Source organism: Mus pahari, unplaced genomic scaffold (assembly GCF_900095145.1).
Source record: "Mus pahari unplaced genomic scaffold, PAHARI_EIJ_v1.1 scaffold_12965_1, whole genome shotgun sequence".
Classification (NCBI taxonomy): Eukaryota; Metazoa; Chordata; class Mammalia; order Rodentia; family Muridae; genus Mus; species Mus pahari.
This window is the reverse complement of record NW_018391816.1, coordinates 8,583-15,416: the sequence shown is the minus strand read 5'-3', so window position 1 is coordinate 15,416 and position 6,834 is coordinate 8,583. Positions and strand designations below refer to the sequence as shown.

At 36.8% G+C, this 6,834-nt stretch overlaps 1 non-coding gene across 1 annotated transcript; it reads left to right on the top strand.

Moving 5' to 3' along the window:
* Positions 1-5,121: 5,121 nt before the first annotated feature.
* On the top strand, positions 5,122-5,228 carry LOC115063295. The gene has a single exon (XR_003843156.1). It is a non-coding gene; the product is annotated as a U6 spliceosomal RNA (small nuclear RNA).
* The last annotated feature ends 1,606 nt before the right edge of the window (positions 5,229-6,834 follow it).

Sequence of the window (6,834 nt, the reverse complement as noted above, 5' to 3'; positions counted from 1 at the left end):
TTTTGTTGAAGATATTTTCTGGCCCTTTAAGTTGAAAATCTTCATTCTCATCTACTCCTATTATCTGTAGGTTTAGACTTCTCATTGTGTCCTTGATTTCCTGGATGTTTTGAGTTAGGATCTTTTTGCATTTTGCATTTTCTTTGATTGTTGTGCCCATTTTCTCTATGGAATCTTCTGCACTTGATATTCTCTTTTCCATCTCTTGTATTCTGTTGCTGATGCTCACATCTATCGTTCCTGATTTCTTTCCTAAGGTTTCTATCTCCAGAGTTGTCTCACTTTGGGTTTCCTTTATTGCTTCTACTTCCTTTTTTGAGTCTTGGACGGTTTTGTTCAATTCCATCACCTATTTGGTTGTGTTTTCCTGTAATTCTTTAAAGGATTTTTGTGTTTCCTTTTTAAGGACATCTACCTGTTTAGCAGTGTTCTCCTATATTTCTTTAAGTGAGTTATTAATGTCCTTCTTAATGTCCTTTACCAGCATCATGAGTTCTGATTTTAAATCCGAGTCTTGCTTTTCAGGTGTGTTGGGGTATCCAGGACTGNNTGAGGTGGGAGTGCTTGGTTCTGATGATGGTGAGTGGTCTTGGTTTCTGTTAGTAAGATTCCTACATTTGCCTTTCACCATCTGGTAATCTCTGGAGTTAGTTGCTATAGTTGTCTCTGGTTGGAGCTTGTTCCGCTTGTGATTCTGTTAGCCTCTGTCAGTAGTCCTGGGCAGCCAGCTCTCTCCTGAGTCTCAGTGGTCAGAGTACTCTCCACAGGCAAGCTCTCCTCTTCCAGGGAAGGTGCACAGAGGTATGATGTTCAGACTTGCCTCCTGGCTGTAGATGTAGGCCCGAATCGGGGCCTGTCCCAGAAGATGTGTCCCCTCTGCAGTTTGCACACTCACCTGCACAGACTAGTCTCTGAGGGACCCTGGACACAATATGGCTCTCTCACCTGCTCTGGCGGACAGAGCCTTCCCAGGTGGTCACCTTTCCCCTGAAGGGGAAGGTGCCCAGATGTCTGAAGCCTGAAACAGGGTCTGTCCCAGAAGCTGTGTTGCTTCTGTCTGTCCCAGAAGCTGTATAACTTCTGCAGTCCACACTCTCACCAGTGCAGATTGGAGCCTGGGCAACCTGGAGTAAAGATGTCTCCCTTACCAGCTCAGGCAGTGAGAGTCCTCCCAGGCAGACACCTCTCCTCTGAGAATTTCTTTCTTAACAGCAAGGCAGACTTAGTCTTACTAAAGAGGAATAATATTTTTTTTACAGACTTGGGTTTAATTTATTTATCTATAAAAGGGTATATGTGAAGTAAAGATTTTAGCTTATTTTTCATCCAGAATAAGTTCATTCTGCACTGGTACTTGGAGTTTTGCTTCATATATATGTGAACATATAGATGTATATATTTAAGCATGTATTCATGAAATAAGTAAGTAGCTGACTCCAACTGGAATTCATGAAAGTGTATGAGTCTGTGTGCATGAATTTGCATATAAAGGTATGTGTTTATCCATATTTAGTTCAATAAAATTTGTTGCTCCCAACTTCCCTCCTGCCTTATAAGCAAAAAATTGAGTCCTTTATGTAAGAAAGAAAAACTCTATAGCAATTAATCCTTTTTTAAAATCTCTGTTGTTTTAAGGTAAGGTGTTAAACACCAGAGATTGTCATTTCTGGACTCAGAGGAACTGAGAGAGGCAATCCAGCTACCACTGCAAAGTAACCTTAAATCAAGATAGATAATCATCTCATTATTATATTTGAAAGCAATCCAAAATTCTCCCAAGACCAAGTCTTGCCACTGCTAAAGTGATTAAATCTTAGCTACATTCAAAAGAGAACTAGCACTCTGGAGCTGGCCTCTGACATCTATTTGGCACCCAAACAGGAACCTCTTGAGATAAGCAGCTAAATTTCTTGTTTCTGGAAAAATCCAGGAATTTCATCTTGGATTTATCTAGCCTGTTGATTAGTGAAATCACTTAAGGGCAGACGAGTAACTGGAATTTAAATCTGTATGTTTCTGCCTGTAAGAAGGCTCCCAGTTGGTTGCTGTTAAATATAATGCCACCTGTTGCTATTAGTGGGAATTTTACTGGCTACTAGTAAGTACTGTCCCCCAATCAGCATGCTCACACTGCAAGTGTAAACAGTTTGTAGCTACCAGTGAAGATTGCAATGACAACTAGTATAGACATGAATTGGGATGGGACAGATTGAATAGACAGACAGATCTTCACAGATGTTATTAAACATAGTCTTAAAGGGAAAAGGCATTAAGGTTAACACTAGCCAGATGTCTGACTTTCTTTAGGTTGTATAAAAAGCCAGTCCTTGGTTTCCAGAAAGGGGAACTTTAGATATGAACACAGGAGAAACTAGGGTTTGATATTAAAATGAGTTTATAGAGAATGGAAGAAAAGGCAAGTCCCTTTCAGCTTTTGCTATTTAGAATGTGCTTAAGCATACATTATCAGGTAACAAAAAAAGCTATATATGCTCAGCAGTCATTGGTTTCACCTCCTTGTGAGGGGGCTTTATTACTATAGTCTCACTCAAGATCTAATAACAATATTTCCCTCTTGACAGAAAAGTCCAGAGAAAGACAGTTCAGGAGAGAATAGTGATGAATCAGAAGAGAACAAAAATCAACCTCAGAGGAGAAATCCTACTTTAAAAAAGGAAGTAAGAAAATATCATAAACATAGGTGGCCTGTCCTGCAGCATTTAAATATAAGTTTGAAAAATGTAAAAAGAAACCGAAAGGGCCAATGGATTTTGCTGCTGGTATACTCCAAACTGCATGTGTGTAAATCATTAGGATGTTCCCCAGTGATTATGCAAAATAGCATAGAGGATAAGATTCCTTTATGGGATCTTCTGCCATTTAAATTGCTTAGGACTCCTCATGATTATTTTAAAATACCTAGTACCTGCCTAGCTAAAGACTTTTTTTTTATTAACTGTGGATTACTGTATATGGGAACTTGTTTCAAAAAGAGTTGATTAACAGGCTGAAAAAAAAAAGAGGAAAATAGAAGAGTTAACATGCAAAATGTTTATGAGTACTGATAAATGTTTTTAAGAAAATAGTCAACAACAGCAGCAGCAACAACAACAACAAAGAAAGCATTGATAAAAATGTCACAGCCATTCAAGCATGGATATTCTTGCTTAGTAGAGATACAAATATCAATATGCTTACTAATATAATACAGAAACCAGAGAAATATTTTGAGGAATCTGTTATTCAACTGACAGAGGCTAGGAAAAAATACAGTTCTCAGTTCTGAAGCAGAAGTTATTGTTTTAAAACAATTGGCCTTTGAGAATAATAAACCTGTTTGTCCGTCACTTCTAATGACAATTTAAAATATGAACTTATTTTTGATTTTATTAAAGCATTGCTGAAGTTGCTACTTCATGTCTTTAATAATGTAAGAGTCCTAGTCAGTGTTTTTCTTATCAAGGAAAAATAATTAGCAAGCAGGCCTGGCTCTCAAATGTTATTCATGTCACAAGGCAACGAGAAATGTCCCAAAATGGCAGAAGGCATCATACGTTTTCATGTTCTTTGTCCTAAGCAGAGCAGAAATCCAAAAAGGTCTTGCACATTGTGTCTTCCTTGTCTGAAATGATGCCATTGGCATAAAAAGTGCCAAACTAGTTTTCATAAAAATAATGCCACTACTAGCCGGGGGTGGTGGTGCATACCTTTAATCCCAGCACTTGGAAGGCAGAGGCAGATAGATTTCTGAGTTTGAGGCCAGCCTGGTCTACAAAATGGGTTCCAGGACAGCCAGGGCTATACAGAGAAACCCTGTCTCAAAAAAAAACAAACAAAAAAAACCCAACAACAACAACAACTTATCATTTCCTACTCTAATATCTAATAATACAGGAATCATAAATAACCAGGAAAATTGGGTGAAGGACCTACCCTAGTCTTTCTTTGAATTAGAAATATCCCCACTATGTTTTAACATTATGACCTGTGAATCTGTAATAAGGGTTTTTAAAAGCTTGACCTGACTGTTTCTACTTCTGTTCCCTCACTCCACTTGCCAAACTTCACCCCAATGTCCCACGTCTAGGGAATGAAATTCTGCAGCCCTTATGTCTTCTAAACAAATGATGAACTTGGGCCACTGAAAGTGAGCCAAACACACCTTCCTTGCATGAAGATTACTCTGTCATGTCTTGCAGCACAAAAATGGAAATGTGGTTAACACACATGACCATGTTATATAATCAAATCATTAATTTCAATGTAAAATTATCTTTACAAACAACAAAATATTTATATATAAAGTATGCAGTATAAGGGAGAGAGAGAGAGAGAGAGAGAGAGAGAGAGAGAGAGAGAGAGAGAGAGAGAGACATACACACTTCCCATCTGGTTCCATGACAATAAAATAAATTATAATTTTCTTTCTCTATAAACGCACACACACAAACACACACACACACATATATCAGTTACACACACACAATGCATACTTGCTGTGAAACATTGTATATTTAAAAGGAAAAGTAAAATGTAATCAACTCAAAGGAGAAGCATAGACTATCACACAGACTTTTCTCACCTATGCAAATCACTCACTATTTTTCAAGATTTCAGAGACACGTTTTCTCAAAGTCTTAAGAAGTGATTGTATTTAGAATTATGGTCCCAAATATGGGCAAAATGATTGGAGACTCTTTGTTTTTCTAATCACAATACCTGACAGAAGTGAATTATGAGAGCAAAGTCAAGTCCATTGTAGTGGAAAAGCATAGCTTAGTTCACAGTAGCATACACTGGTACTGGGCGCTCCTCACATCAAGGATGACCAGGAAACAGAGTCTTGTCCAAATTTTCATATTTTCACCAGAATTAATCTATATGCATTGAATATTTCTTGTATTCTATGTGTTCTGCAGACTCCAAAATTATTTCCACTGCCTGTGAATCAAAAATACAATCAGGAGTCTTTGGGAGAATTTTCAGACTTAAAACCTAAAAATGAATTTTACAAAGAATTTCTTGACAACTACACAAACTAGAAAGGCTACACTGTGTATACCTGGGTAATAGTATTTTAAAATCCAACAGGTAACAAAATTTCATAAAGAAATCATGTTAGTGCTTGCTTCGGCAGCACATATACTAAAATTGGAACAATACAGAGAAGATAAGCATGGCCCCTGCCCAAAGATAATACACAAATTTGTGAAGCGTAAATAAAAAAAAAATAAATCATGTTAAATCATACAAGAATTTACTAGAAAAAGCAAATTTGAATCCATTGGCATGTCTGATATTGGACATAGCTCAACATGGATGAGAACAGGAAAAGTTTCAGCAACATGCTCTGGTTAGGTTTATGTGAACTTGATATAAGCTAGAGTCACTTGGGAAGTGACACTCAAGAAAATGACTGAAACTTTTCCTGTTCTAGTACATTTTGTTATCTAGTTCTGATAGTGGACACAGATCAATATCAGAAAGGCAGAAGGAGCTATGTCTAACTTAAGGGCATCTATAAACTGAGCCACACTTGCTAAAGAACAACATGTATTACCAAATCTTACTAACAGAAGAAATAGTGCTTAAAGCTTTCTCTGGGTTGATTAAAGTGGCCTCCTTGTTTTAATCCCTTTTTTTGAAATTTAACAATTGTCATTTACCAAGAAGTGAAGCAAGAAAGAAAGTGAAGCAAGTGAAGGGACCATGAAGAAAGGCTTTGGTAGGCTGGGTATGAGTAAGGTCCTGTGAGAGCCACAAACACATCTGCTTCCTCCTTCTGCTCAAAGGTAGAATGTTCCACTCCCTATTTCTCTGTGAATAGTCACCAGAGGAACATAATCCTTTCAGCTTGGGTGGTTGGGACATATCAAATCCAGAAACTTACCCCTCACTCACACTGCACAGAATCTGCATTTGATTAAATCCTGATTGTTTATTCACCTGAAATTTAAGAAGTACTAATCTAGAAATCCATCACTTTCTTCCTCCATGACCTTAATCCATTAGGCAAATGTCACATGGAAGGATATTTTGATTCTGAGTTTAATGAACCACTGTATTCCTGAAGGCAGAAGGGACTTGAGGACACTTGATGAAAAGAACATAGTTAAAGGTGAAAGAGAAAGGATGAAGAAGAAGAAAGGACTCAGGGAGAAAAGAAGTGTATTTGGTATAAGATAAGTTGTTTGTAAATCTGTTTGTGTTAAAAAACAGAATCTATACACTGATTTATCAACCACAAATCTTTCTGGACCTTATTGTACTGATCTCTGCCTATTTCCAGGTTCAGTGACAAGTTACTGTTTGCTAGAAGTCTAATCTGAACTTTGCAGCTGCACTGGCACCTGATAAGTTATAATTCAAATGTTTAAGATTTTATAACTCATTATAAGGAGGATTCAGGACTTTCACTCATAAATTCATGACTGCCTTAGCTCTTTCACTAATCATTGTTTAAACTTCAAAATAGGAATTAAATTAGCATATGTTCTTCCTGAACATATGGAAATTGTAGGATGTGCTGCATAAAAAATTACATAGCCTGTCAATTTTGCCAGGAAAAAAAACCAAAAATTTATGTTTATAATATTAAAATAATGTAAATTAAAGTAATGTCTTAAAAACTGTTTGTCTAAAACACTTGGGATTCTAAATAATACAGATAAAGCATAAAATGTTATTCTCCAATGTGAATTAAATAAGCAAAGAGGTAGACATGACAAAAGTTTACATATCATGGGTTTACTTCTTGGTGTTTTTTTAAACCCGTTTCTTTCTATTGCTGTTCTCAAGTTTGTGTTATCCACACTTTATAAGTTTTCTGTGATA